Source organism: Glandiceps talaboti, chromosome 3 (assembly GCF_964340395.1).
Source record: "Glandiceps talaboti chromosome 3, keGlaTala1.1, whole genome shotgun sequence".
Classification (NCBI taxonomy): Eukaryota; Metazoa; Hemichordata; class Enteropneusta; family Spengelidae; genus Glandiceps; species Glandiceps talaboti.
This window is the reverse complement of record NC_135551.1, coordinates 14981336-14996023: the sequence shown is the minus strand read 5'-3', so window position 1 is coordinate 14996023 and position 14688 is coordinate 14981336. Positions and strand designations below refer to the sequence as shown.

The 14688-nt window shown below is 35.8% G+C and overlaps 1 long non-coding RNA gene and 1 pseudogene across 1 annotated transcript; one reads left to right on the top strand and one right to left on the bottom strand.

The window, feature by feature from the left end:
- Positions 1–312: 312 nt before the first annotated feature.
- On the bottom strand, positions 313–879 carry LOC144433097 (cytochrome P450 2U1 pseudogene; annotated as a pseudogene).
- Positions 880–11708: 10829 nt separating this feature from the next.
- LOC144453942 (uncharacterized) lies at positions 11709–14628 on the top strand. Its single transcript, XR_013482460.1, has 4 exons — positions 11709–11830; positions 12449–12492; positions 13450–13574; positions 14573–14628. It is a non-coding gene; the product is annotated as an uncharacterized LOC144453942 (long non-coding RNA).
- Positions 14629–14688: the final 60 nt, after the last annotated feature.

Here is a 14688-nt window from a genome sequence, read left to right as displayed (position 1 = left end):
AAGGTATTTATGTAATGAATGAATGGCATAAATGAGAATTACTTCAATCCCTGTTGGCTGTATAGATCTGCCCATGTATGATACATTTTTGGTAGCATGATTCATGTGATATTTTCCTCAGGAAAACAACAGTCTAAGCAATAATAATGTGTCGTTGCACAATTTGGAGCATTTCTTTTTACTTTCATTATTTGTTCATTTTAATGACAGTTCATTTACTTGGTCAACCTTTTGGTAATGTACACATGATGCAGTTGTGACTTTATGGTTTTCTGAAATCAGAGACAGTACACCAGATTAAGATTGATAATGTTATTTGCATACATTTCTACTTTTAACTATCATCTTGAAAGGCTGTGGACTATAAGTTAAACCAAGTGCAGCTTCCATGGAAGGTTTACCATGGCTCTTAGACACTGTGACTTCAAACTGATGTAGTAAATTAGCAACAATCAGGAAGTACTCAATTCTTGCCAACTTTTCACCAAGACATACTCTTCTACCCATTCCGAATGGAGTAAAATTCATCTCATTAAAAGAGACACATCTACCCGTGTTAGGATCAATAAATCGCTCAGGTCTATAAACATACGGATCTGTGAAAACATCTGGATCGTGATTTATGGCCCAATGATTTGGGATGATGTCATCAGGAATTTGACATCCATTGGCAGACGTGGTGCAGAGAGTGCGGTGTAATAAACTAAGAGGTACTATTGAGTGTAAACGCAACGTTTCATACATGGCAGCCTTTAGATAAGGTAAATTGTCGTGATCAGCATACACTGGACGACGATCAACACCAACGACTTCATCAATTTCTTGGTGGATTTTCTTCTGTATTTCAGGATGCAGCAGCAGTTCCGTAATAAACCACATTACAGCTAACACCACAGTTTCAGGCCCTACGATAAATGTTACATATTAAAAGTAAGATGCAGTCATTTTCAAGTCAGAAATATAAGTAGCTAAAGAAACTTCAAATGAGAATTCATCTGTATTGTTACTAAAATAACTTTAAACATGCATGAGTGGTAAATTAAATTAAATGAATCATTTTCATTACTTTATGTGAGGGTTACAACGACAACCACAGGGAGCCCAGGAACCATGTTACAAATAAATATATAAATAAATAAATAAATAAACAAACAAACAGCTATACATGGGTAATGAAATATGTTAAACTCATGGATAACTATCTCTGTACACATTTATTTATTTATTTGCAACATGGTTCCTGACCTCCCTGTGCAACAAGTGTTCTGTGATGTACTCATGTAAGGTGTGAAAGAATTTATTGAAAGTTAATTGTGTATTACACATATAAATACAGTAACACGAGTAGCTGCCAGTTGTCTGATAATTGGATTGAGCGTGAAACTCGTAGTAACAACTAAGCACCTCAAGTTCCAACTAACTTACTTTGATTATTCCCGCCCTGCTTACCCAAGCATCGAGCACTCTATTCTACGAGTTTGACACTATTTAATATATATATATATATATATATATATATATATATATATATATATATATATATATATATATATATATATATATATATATATATATATATATATTGACAGGTTGGTACCATTGGGTATGTAAGTAAACAAGACTTTAAAAAAAAAGTATTGGAAGGGGGTTCTCGGGTTCCTATGAATGAACTTATTAACTAAATACCTAATAATATAACGCCAAACGAAATTAGCGACTACAACAGGTAAATATATTCAAAAAGGAGTTTAATAGCATCTTGACAGTAAAGGTATAGAGGGAAGCTTGAGATGGGAATATGTAACCTCTCACGGTGGGGGGGGGGGGGGCTAGGAGTTGTTTGGCACTTAAAGCCAATTTCAGGATATTGAGACTCTTTAAAACAATAATGTCCAACCTTTGCAAGACAGCATCAACATGTACAAAGCAACTGCATAGGGTTGAAATAGTAAAAAAAAAAGTAAAAACCTGCAAAGTTTACTAGCATCTTCACAGTAAGAGGTATGGGGTAGAGCTTTAGATTGGGATTGGCAGTGGTGGAGGGGGGGGGGGGTCAAAGGGGCATCCCCTAGAAACTCTGGACATGTGTACCAGTAATGCCGAATTAATTGTTTATGCTACTCAAATTCTTGAAGGTAATAACCTTCACCTTAACAAAACAACATCATCATAAACTATTCTTTATAAATAGGGTTGTAATATGTTCTTAAAAACGTTAAATGAATTCATTAGGTTAAAGGTCAGCACATCTGATGGTTGTGCATCATAGGCACGGGGAGAGTTGGAGAGATAATTACTTTTAAGAGTCTTGTAAGGCATTTCTTAAAGGCTATCTTGGCAATACTTTCACATCTTGAAAAACCAGTATCATTCTAAAATTACAAAATTTAATAATACATAGGGTTGAAATGTTTAATACCAGTATGACAGTAAAAGGTTGGTGCACCTGATTGTTTGTTAACCTTGTTTTATTAAGGCAGCTTCTATCTAGGTTACTCATAGGCTTTAACTCCGAAAAGCTGAGTTCCACTTGACACATAAAATGGGTGTCAGTAACGCGGTAAACCATTTGATTTCTGGGGAGGATTTTTATCAACCACCATGACAACAATTTTTTTCGAGAGCAACCAGACAACAGACAGACAGATAGACAGACAGACAGACAGACAGACAGACAGACAGACAGACAGACAGACAGACAGACAGACAGACAGACAGACAGACAGACAGACAGACAGACAGACAGACAGACAGACAGACGGACAGACAGACAGACAGACAGTGTGGCAGGCAGGCATACATACATACATACATACATACATACATACATGTACATACATACATACATACATACATACATACATACATACACACACACGTACACAGACAGACAGACAGACATTCATTCATTCATTCAAGAAAGGTTGTAATCTTTGTAATAAGCCCAATAAAAATTTATTATTTAAAAAAGTCTTCGTAGAAATACACTACTTTTATGTGACTGAATGGAGACATGATTTTCTGTATGGTGAACATTCTCATGAGACCTTGACCTTAGACTTCAACCTATATGTTCAAGGTCAAAAGCCAAAGATATTCATAGTGTACACCTGACATGCATTGGCTGATCTCTGATATTTGGCACAACTGTTACATTCTTAGATTCTATCGTCTTCATATCCATTTAATTTTTATTCTCGAGCTTGTGATTATGGCCGAATGGCAGCCAACGTTAAGTGAAATTCAGATAGAGACCTTATTTGAGTGTTAACTTGCACCCATGATATCACAGATGAACTTTCTATTGAGTTCGAGACCTTTGACCTTGAAATATATGTAAAAAGATGTGCAAACTAAGAGTTGAAAGATTTATTGAACGCAACATGATCTACGCAAAGGAGTGTATTGAGTCCTTCTGGTTCAATATGATGCTTTCATTTTCAAATTTATTGATGAATACGGCATACAGATGTCCACTGTTGAAAACCGGCTATATTGTGCGGTACAATTTCGGTCAGTACAAAATGAGGGTACAGGCCAGGTCAGGTATCCACTGAAAAATATTTTTAGGTTCACATTCAGATCCAAAGATATGAATGCGTTAACACATTTGTTATAGATTTTCGATTAGTTGTCAGGTTATTTTTTCTCAGCAATGTGCCATCAGTTATCTTTTTTATTCAAAATCGCCACTCAATTTAAATTTTTTACATCGATTTCATATTTGTTTTTGTACGTACTGGGAGCTTTCAAGAGCTAATGCTTGGCCAGGGTGAACAGGACAACTACAGGCACTTTTGAAATGTTGCACGTGGAGATGGCAGACACTCACATGGGACAATAGTCCCATTTCGTGTGTAGTGGGATAGGGTTGCACTAACATTGTTTACTTATTCGATATCCACACGTAGTTAATTTATCAATGTGCCCGATAAAAGTGTGTAATATACGCAGATAGTATTTCAGAATGATCATGGTGAAAGCTTTCATGATACGAGCCTTGAATTCCTGTCAGATTCGTTCAACATATAAAATGATTAGGGCTATTTCAAAACTCCCGCTTTGGTGTTTCTCACCAGTCGTATCATAGAATGATGCTAAAGTATTGATCAAGTGTAGATATGTTGTCGTTTTATCTCCTGTGCCATTGGTGGTAAGCTGACGTTTATACCATCAATAGCATGGTGAATCACCACTAAATGGTATAGGCAGGTTCAGTCATTTTTACCAGTGATTCGCTGTTTGAATAACTGGAGTTGTTTTAGTGGTGCATATAATGTTTGGTGATGGCGAACGTCAGAGAAAACGTCAAAGACAAATAGTCATAAAATCCATTCTTCTGCTTATATTTTCGGCGGGAAATTCACACTGATTCTGATTGAATCTAACCTCAAACTATGAGTGCTGTTTGGATCCTGTATTAATGATGACAGTTCATAAGGTGTAACCTGAACAAAGTTTGGGGTCGTATGATTTGTCTTGGAAATTCTTGTGTACAAAAGACATGAAGGGTGTTCAATGTGTGTTTTAGAGCTTAGGTGCATGTACCACATATTTAGATAGATGTCTTTCCTTATGGAATTTAACTCACAGTGTAAAGACAAGTCCTTTTTGTTTTGATACCAGACATGCATTTACATTTCCAGCAGTGTCGCTATCATCGAAACTCTACTAAAACACCACCGGTGGCATTTACACTGGTGGCATTTACACTAAATATTACAACTTTACCCTGACTGACGAAATGGAAGTAAACAATACTTGCTTGTGACGTATACATCCCTTAAATTTATTAACATGTCTATCTTTAGAGTGGATTTCCCGTTGCTTTTGTACATATAAGAGTTTTGTTTCCCTGCCAAGATACATCACACTGATTTAAGTTCCGAATATTACATGTGTCTGTGAAGGTGAGTAAATCCCCTAATTCAGGTACATTTATACAATGTGATATAATGTGGTGTACGTGGTGTGATGTGGTGTGGTGTGGTGTGGTGTGGTGTGGTGTGATGTGGTGTGGTGTGGTGTGGTGTGGTGTTATGTGATGTGATGTGATATAATGTGATACAATGTGGTGTGGTGTGGTGTGATGTGATGTGGTGTGGTGTGGTGTGATGGGATGTGGCTTACGTACATGTGGTGACACTGCGCGTTCGTAAGTACGCAGTGGGTTTGACAACAGCGTAAAGGATACGCCATTTAATTCAGGGGGGGGGGGGGTTAGAAGATGTTCGAAAAAATAGGCATGTAGTATTTTCGACTCCATCGTGAAAATTGCGTAATTTGGCGTAAATTGCTGTGTATAGTAATGCAGGAAGAAAATCATATTGTACTGCGAGAATGTAAAGAAATAAATGAGACATCTGTAAGTGTAATTTTGATAAGCATAACACCTTACCTGGTTCCCTAGTATAATACTATACGGAATGATAAGGTGGCTATAGTGATTTTAACGTACTCTACATGTAGTTTAGTAATGGTGCACTGTATTGTAGTACAACATACTTAAAAACAGATTTGAAGAGAACCTTATATTATATTGTTACAAAGGAAGTGACGAATATCGTTGTAAATTATACAATGGAAAATACCAGATATAAACTCAATGCCTTCTGTAAGAAGCAAAGTCTTTAGATTTTCGTTCCCATACACATTAATTATTGAATGTAACTGAATATATGTGCAATTAGTTGCGGTTGAAGTATGTACCAAAGTCAATTGAATTTGAAGAGTGCATTCTTAAAATATAGCCTACTTACTGAAAATCATTAGTTAATGTAAATGACTCATTAAAACTGAAAGCTACAGCAACAAGGTTTTCATGACATGTGACATGTTTTGATTATGTACCAAATTATATTCAATTTGAAATGTGATTTATTGAAAAAACATTAATTATGCAAATAAGGCATCATACTAGAAGCTATATTTCCAAAGGATTTGTGCACCAAATTTCGTAGTCAGCTGTTTTAGAGAAAACGATGACACAGAAAAACAGACACACACAGACATGTACAGATAGATAGATAGATAGATAGATAGATAGATAGATAGATAGATAGATGGATGGATGGATGGATGGATGGATGGATGGATGGATGGATGGATGGATGGATGGATGGATGGATGGATGGATGGATGGATGGATGGATGGATGGATGGATGGATGGATGGATGGATGGATGGACGGACGGACGGACGGACGGACGGACGGACGGACGGACGGACGGACGGACGGACGGACGGACGGACGGACGGACGGACGGACGGACGGACGGACGGACAGACAGACAGACAGACAGACAGACAGACAGACAGACAGACAGACAGACAGACAGACAGACAGACAGACAGACAGACAGACAGATAGATAGATAGATAGATAGATAGATAGATAGATAGATAGATAGATAGATAGAGAGATAGATAGATAGATAGAGACACAGCCACCACGCACGCGCGCACACATACACATACACACACAAACAAACAAACAAACAAACACAAACACAAACACAAACACAAACACAAACACAAACACAAACACAAACACAAACGCACACACACACATGACTGACCCTAGTTTAAAAACTGAAAAGGTTAATTTAGGCAGCACTGTGTGTATATTGCGTTCGTCTATGTACTCCCTTTTATATATAATACACATCATCACGCTATCACTTAAGTATTGGAAGACTCAATTACTATTTAGGCCGAAGCAATTTTCAAAACAAAAATACAACAATATCAAAATTAATAACACTCTGATCCACATACCCTAGCAAAATTTATAATAAAAATAAAAAACAGCGCCAAGGTAAATTAGTCGTTAAGTTGGCGAAATAACATGGAGAAGTGAGCGACAGAAAGTGCTGCAAATTTCACAGTATTCGCCACACATCTGGTATATATTTATTCATGCAGCTGCCATATAAAGATCATTGACCGCATTTCAACGGAGTCATCAGTACGTAGAATAGCTTACCATTTCCCAGAAATGTACTCCCCGTCGGCGGTGGTATATGTTCGCCAAATATTAGACATTCATATGAACGACAAGGGTTAAAAGTATAGTTCCAGATCTGAAATGACCGAATAGGTCAACACAAACAGGTGAGCAACATATATGGGTATCACTTTGGGACGTCGTTTCACGTGCTGTGTTTAAATTACTTAGTACAGCTGTAGTCATGAATGTCCCACAGGTTGATTTGTTGGTGTGAATATTGTTGATCCAATGTTGTACGTTGAAGAAGTGCTGTCATCTCCTTTAAAATATATTGACACCAACCCTCCACTCTCGGTTGGCTCAATATGGCATCTCTCAATACACTGGTAAACAAAAGCCAGGTACTAATCATGTAAAATTGATCTACATGCTAGACCCGCATACAGCTGTTGATTGAAATAAGCCGAATGGAGCGAACCTTGGCAACATATAATGAAACAGCAAAGGTGCAAAGTTTAACGATTCAAGCACGTTTAGTGTTTCCTTATCTGCCAATGTCAGTCAGTGTAACAGTTGTAGGTATTCATGAGATAAAAACATGAAAGGTAAATTTATTCTGTATTTACAACTCTTGAACACCTGTAATGTTTATTATTTACGCCAACAACTTTAAAAATGTTGATTGAGATATGGACTTTCGACTGAGTGTAACAAATACCACAAACACAATACGGGTTAAAGTTCGAACTGTATTTTTCCGAACGCAGGAGAAAAATTGCATACCACAGCAGTGTGTGTGTGTGTGTGTGTGTGTGTGTGTGTGTGTGTGTGTGTGTGTGTGTGTGTGTGTGTGTGTGTGTGTGTGTGTGTGAGAACAATTTACAAAGTCTGTTATTTGAATATTATCTATATCTAGCAGTATTTGAAAATTTAAGTTACTCTGCATAAATATATGGGAAATCGTGAAACGCATGTGCAGGCAGGACTTGACATAGTAATTCCTCATGTGTAACAAGTTTTTTTTACAAAGAACGACGTAGTACATGTATGCACCCAGCAATAGAAACTGTTTAAACTTTTTCTGTTACGTTCAAGGAAACTAAAAAACATAGATTATTCTCTGTTTAAATCCAATATGGCCGCCAACGTCGGACTGCGTTAACTCAAGGTTTTCTTTGAAAACAAAATGGTGAATCCCTAAATTTCTTTTTACGAACAAGCTTTCATATAGTCAAGTTTGGAGAGATTTTAAGTACAGTGATTGTCAGAGAAATTGTTTCTCTATGCCTATTCTTTCCTAATGGACGTACATTACCAAACTGTTAAAAAAAAAAACATTATTGATTTTTGGTTTAAGTTTTATTGAGTTACAGAAAAACACTTGCTAAACATCACAGTCCTAGACTTGGCCTGTGATGTTTAGCAAATGTTGTTGTTGGTTTTTTTTTGTTTTTTTTTTAAAGAAGTAAAAAGGCACAGTAATGTTAATTTGGTTGATTGGAATCAATCAATCAATCAATCAATCAATCAATCAATCAATCAATCAATCAATCAATCAATCAATCAATCAATCAACTTTGTTATGTGGTAGTTGTATATATTTGATCATGGTTAACCCCTGTGCCAGGTAAGTATGTATAATGTAGACCGTGGTGATAGGATATGTACTCTCTGTGACCTTCATGAGGTCGAGGACGAATTTCATTTTCTACTAAAATGTAAATTTTCAAATCAATAACGAAATAAGTATATTCCACGTTACTTTTACTCTCCTCCTTCCTATACAAAGTTCATAGAAATCATGTGTTCTGAAGACAGTGATACAATCTAAAAAGAATCACTGTTTTTCTTTACCACAACACACTATAAAAAGTAAAATATTTAACGAGTTATTATAAGAAATTGAAATGAACAATAAATAAATAACAATTCTCATCCATATTTTCATGCTAAAGTGAAAATTCTGTTGGAGCGAACCTCTTGATTTATATCAAAGATCTCTAATTGAAAAAGCAGATTAAATTGGAACGATACTATCACCAGTACTTTCTTTGTCTATAGGTGCATAGGATGGTCTCAAGATGGCTGATTGCAATAATCTTTACAGAAATCATATACTTGTTATTACTAGTCATCGCAGTCCTACAAAACACTGACCCAGATAAACATGTACAGTACAGTTTACTCGTGTCACTGGTCGTTATTTGTGAGTAAATAAGCATACTTTTTTTTATACATACTTGTGTTGTATTTTTTACCATGTATAATTCCAATTGTATGATGCTTTGATCTGTGATTTTACAATTGTAACTAGAGTATTTGGGAGCCTTCATTAATTACAGGGGGGGGGATTCAGGCCAGGGCTGTTGCGTAAAAAATGATTTCTTTACAAAAGATAATGGATTGTTTATTGTTACTTTTTACTTCTTCTTTATGCTTCCCACTCACAATGAAAAAAGACTCAATTACACTGTGGGCGGGGTCGCGGAAGGGTCACCGGTTGAGGGCGCTCAGTAGAACAAACTCATACATAATTAATCAATAAGGAAGTCATAGTAAAGCTGGTTTATTAAAACCAACTAAAGAACAAGTTAGAATTGATTTATAAAAACACACACAAGATTTTCAAATCATTACTTTATTACATGGCACCTTGCAGGGAAAAGATTTTTAAAGTGCAAAAACAAACAGGTAAACAATAAACAAAAAAAATAATTTTTGTAAAGAAATAAAGTAAACAATAAACAAAACATACCCTGTGATTAGACAATAGAGTGCGTCAAAGTAAAATGTGAAACTATGGCCCTTTCGTGAATTTATTGTACCATATTATGTATGCAGCTATAACAAATATATTTAGGTGGTTCAAAAGTGTTCAAGATATATGATATTACCAGTAAATCATTATGTCTGACAAAACAATTAAAATATGGTTCCAGTTCAGCTAGTGCAGCTTTAAAAATATAAGGCTAATAAAATGATTTCCTCGACAAATGCTGACGTAAAACTGATGTATCACATCCGACTGCAAATAGTGTAGATAATGACACACATAGAGCACCTTTAATGGGACCCAGTGAAGTTGAAACAAACATTTCTGAATCTTATCATCAGACAAGCCAACTCCATAATCATGTGACGGTTTATTTTTATCGAAGTCGGACACGGGTTTTTAATCAGGCCAATAATAAAAAACAAAACACGTAATTTATTTTATTGGATGAATGGAAGACAAAGTGTTTTGTCCTTTTTTCTGATATATGACATTTTCTTTCGGTGCAAAGGTTCAGGTAAATATATAATGTAATATCCATACGTTGATCATACTTGTAAAGCTTTTGTAAATTTCAATCAGAAACTATTAGCTAATTCACTTAACACAAATAATGTCTTAGTTGTGCCATATACATGAGAGTGTCACACCAGGATAATTTATTTTATGAATTTATTGATTTTTTTTAGTTCACTTTCATTTGCTTCAACCAACTTTATCAGCGTTCTCTATACCTTTCAGCCCCAATTGCAAAGATGGCACTGGCACTATACATGGATCGAATATGCTTATCAGATGTGGGTATATATATTTAAACAATAATGTACGCCCTCCCAGCCCATAATTATAATGGACGAAAGCAAACTTTGAACGACATAATGGGCTCGGCTTTCGCCTCGCCCATTATGGAGTGCAAAGTTTGCTCGAGTCCATTATGGACTGGGAGGGCGTACATTATTGTTATTATTTTATAGTTTTGCCAATTCCAGTGAATTTGTAGACCGAGAAACGCAAAACAACGTATAATATACACAGCGCTGAACATCGTCTGCCATGTTCGGCCCGGAAGCTGAATGCTAATCATAGCGACACACGTACGTACACGTACACACACATATACACTTCGATGAACTGCTGTGAACACAAATTTATTTCATGAATGCGTTGTATTTTTAAAAGGTAGAAATTACAATCATAAGTAACAACATACATTTCGAAAAATGCCTAGTCGTATGACGAAACAGAACAAATCTCATCTCTCATTATGGACATAAGGTTGTATTGTTATGCTCGTTCCGGGGCCGCGATGCCCAATAACGGAGCACATTATCAGTAATAATGTACAGCAATGACGTCACAAAATTCACTGGAATTGGTAATGCTATAATAAAATTCGTTATATAACACACCAATGTTAAATATAATGTGTATAGGCTTTCTTCATAGGATGTACAGTGATTGAGAATTGAAAACTTCTTTATTTTTGTATTTTCAATTGGGTGTAATTTGATTTTAAACATCTCTACAAGTTTTACAATATTGCTGATAAAGGTATCAACAAAATTGATAACTACTGATAAAACATTAAGATGCCCCTGTCTGATGAAGTGATTTACGCCTTCAAAATAAGATTCAAATCAAACTATCTTGTATTCAAATTTATTAGGAATGCCCCAGAAGGAGTGTGACTAGCTCTTACAACGGTTGACTCGGAGTTATGTAAGACTACATTTGTTAACAGTCATAACTATATTAAACAAAAACAGAACTATGATAAGCCATAATTGATAAGGAAGTGCGCATGCTCCAGAATCTCACGTGCTGGTTAACCCCGTCGTGCCGTTTCTCTGAAACGATACAAGTTTTAAACAAAGTTGCTGATTCGTAGGTCATCAAAATATTTACTTTTTTATTGACAGGTGGCAGAACGTATAACAAAATGTGGCATAGCAGCAAGGATATTTACACTACTCTTGACCTTGTCAGAATTAGCATTACTCATTACACTGACTGTCGTTTTAAAGGACGCCATAGCTATTGTTATATGCTTATTTTGTGTAGTCATATTAGTAAAGGTCACAGTGTGCTTAAAGAAATGGATAGATATGGTGAGTATACAGAGAGAGAGAGAGAGAGAGAGAAAGAGAGAGAGAGAGAGAGTAGAGAGGAGAGACAATGGGCCTTTTTGATAAATCACAAATAGACAAGAAAAAAAGAAATAGACAAGGAGACAGACAGACAGACAGACAGCCTGACAGACAGACAGACAGACAGACAGACAGACAGACAGACAGACAGACAGACAGACAGACAGACAGACAGACAGACAGACAGACAGACAGACAGACAGACAGAGAGATAGATAGATAGATAGATAGATAGATAGATAGATAGATAGATAGATAGATAGATAGATAGATAGATAGATAGATAGATAGATACAAATGTAGATAGAAAGACAGGCATACAGGCTTAGAGAGAGCGAAAGGGCATGAAAGAAGGCTCTTTGTGGAGACAGTGATAGTGAGGAACGGAGAGATGGAAGGGGGTGGTGGTACAGAGGATACAATGTGAGAGTCACTGACACTAGCAGAGACAGAGATAATGACTTTCAACATGCACCTACACTTACGCCTATATAAATATGTACATGTCATCGATACACCATGATACCAAATCTACCTTGGTTAATGAACTAGCTTAAACTGACATTTTCTACATTTCAGAGAAATTCCTCACCATATGTGGAGGAAGATCTCGATTGTTTCAGGTAAAAACAACTCAGCAGCTTTTTTTATGTTATTAAACTTTGTAATCTGTGCATGTATATGAAATTGTATGATTGTAAAGTTGATTTCTTTACAACTTCACATTTAAGCATTTTCATTCATGACGACTTCCTTATGAAGAAATGTCAATGCATGAATTCTTGTTAATATTGCGAAAATATTGGAAAAAATACATATCACCAGACACCCCATCATATATGTACGTACGTACCGTGTGTGTGTAACTGTATCTGTACATGTACGTGTACGTGTATCTGTATCTGTTTCTGTGTCCGTACCTGAACATGTACATGTACCTGTATCTGTACCTATACCCTTATCTGCAACAGTTTTACTGTACCTCCACCGCTATCTGCATCTGTATATGTATCTGTATATGTATCTGTATCTGTATCTGTATATGTATCTGTATATGTATCTGTATATGTATCTGTATCTGTATCTGTATCTGTATCTGTATCTGTATCTGTATATGTATCTGTATATGTATCTGTATCTGTATATGTATCTGTATATGTATCTGTATATGTATCTGTATCTGTATATGTATATGTATCTGTATCTGTATATGTATCTGTATCTGTATCTGTATATGTATCTGTATCTGTATATGTATCTGTATCTGTATCTGTATCTGTATATGTATCTGTATATGTATCTGTATCTGTATATGTATCTGTATCTGTATCTGTATCTGTATATGTATCTGTATATGTATCTGTATCTGTATATGTATCTGTATCTGTATCTGTATATGTATCTGTATCTGTATATGTATATGTATCTGTATCTGTATATGTATCTGTATCTGTATATGTATATGTATATGTATCTGTATCTGTATATGTATCTGTACGATAGTGAAACTTTCGTTTATTGTTGATGAATGCATTTATTTTTTTATTTTCTCATCTATCCTGTTCTCTTCATTTCGATAGCATGGCCTCCAAGTGGTTTATTGCTGCTGTATATACAGAGATTATCTACTTATTACTATTGGTCATTGTACTTGTCCTACACAGTTTCCTGTCGTGGAAATATCTTGTACCTCAGATCTTAATTTGTAAGTGAAGGAACATTAACTGGTCTCGCGTTAAGAGCAAGAGAACAACACCTATTACACGGTGTTTTTCCCCGACTTATTATCCATATTCAAGTCTGAATCGTTTAGGAATAAACAGTACAGTGAATATATTTGACATTATATCATGTACGAGCGAAGTTTAACAAAAAGTGAAAAAAATATTAAATATATTCTCTGGTCGTTCTCCGTCACGACAGGGCGCGTCTACGCATTCTTCATTCAGCCTTAAAATACTCGTGACCTAAGGGTTGTCACAACGAGTCGCTAGACCCCTTAGGTCACCCGTATTTTCCTAAAAGTATTTGGCATTAACATTTAATTGCATTAAACATATGTATTATATATTTAAACAATAATGTACGCCCTCCCAGCCCATAATGGACGAAAGCAAACTTTGAACGACATAATGGGCGAGGCGACAGCCGAGCCCATTATGGAGTGCAAAGTTTGCTTGAGTCCATTATGGACTGGGAGGGCATACATTATTGTTATTATTTTTATAGTTTTGCCAATTCCAGTGAATTTGTAGACAGAGAAACGCAAAACTACGTATAATATACACAGCGCTGAACATCGTCTGCCATGTTCGGCCCGGAAGCTGAATACTAATCATAGCGACACACGTACGTACACGTACACACACATATACACTTCAATGAACTGCTGTGAACACAAATTTGTTTCATGAATGCGTTGTATTTTTAAACAGTGGAAATGACAATCATAAGTAACAACATACATTTCGAAAAAATACCTAGTCGTACGAAGAAACAGAACAAATAAGCTTGTATTGTTATGCTCGTTCCGGGGCCGCGATGCCCAATAATGGAGTACATTATCAGTAATAATGTACAGCGATGACGTCACAAAATTCACTGGAATTGGTAATGCTATAATATAATAGTATATATTGTATGTTATGACATCAGTACATACACTCTTTAACTATCAATTTACTATACGATGTTCTTTATTAGCTCCTTTAGGAAAGGTGGCCGTTGCTTCCTTTTGTAGAAGAATATACGTACATAGGGTAAGTTTTTTACCTGAGAAATATATTGATATTTATTCATGTTTATACCTAGTTTTTTCA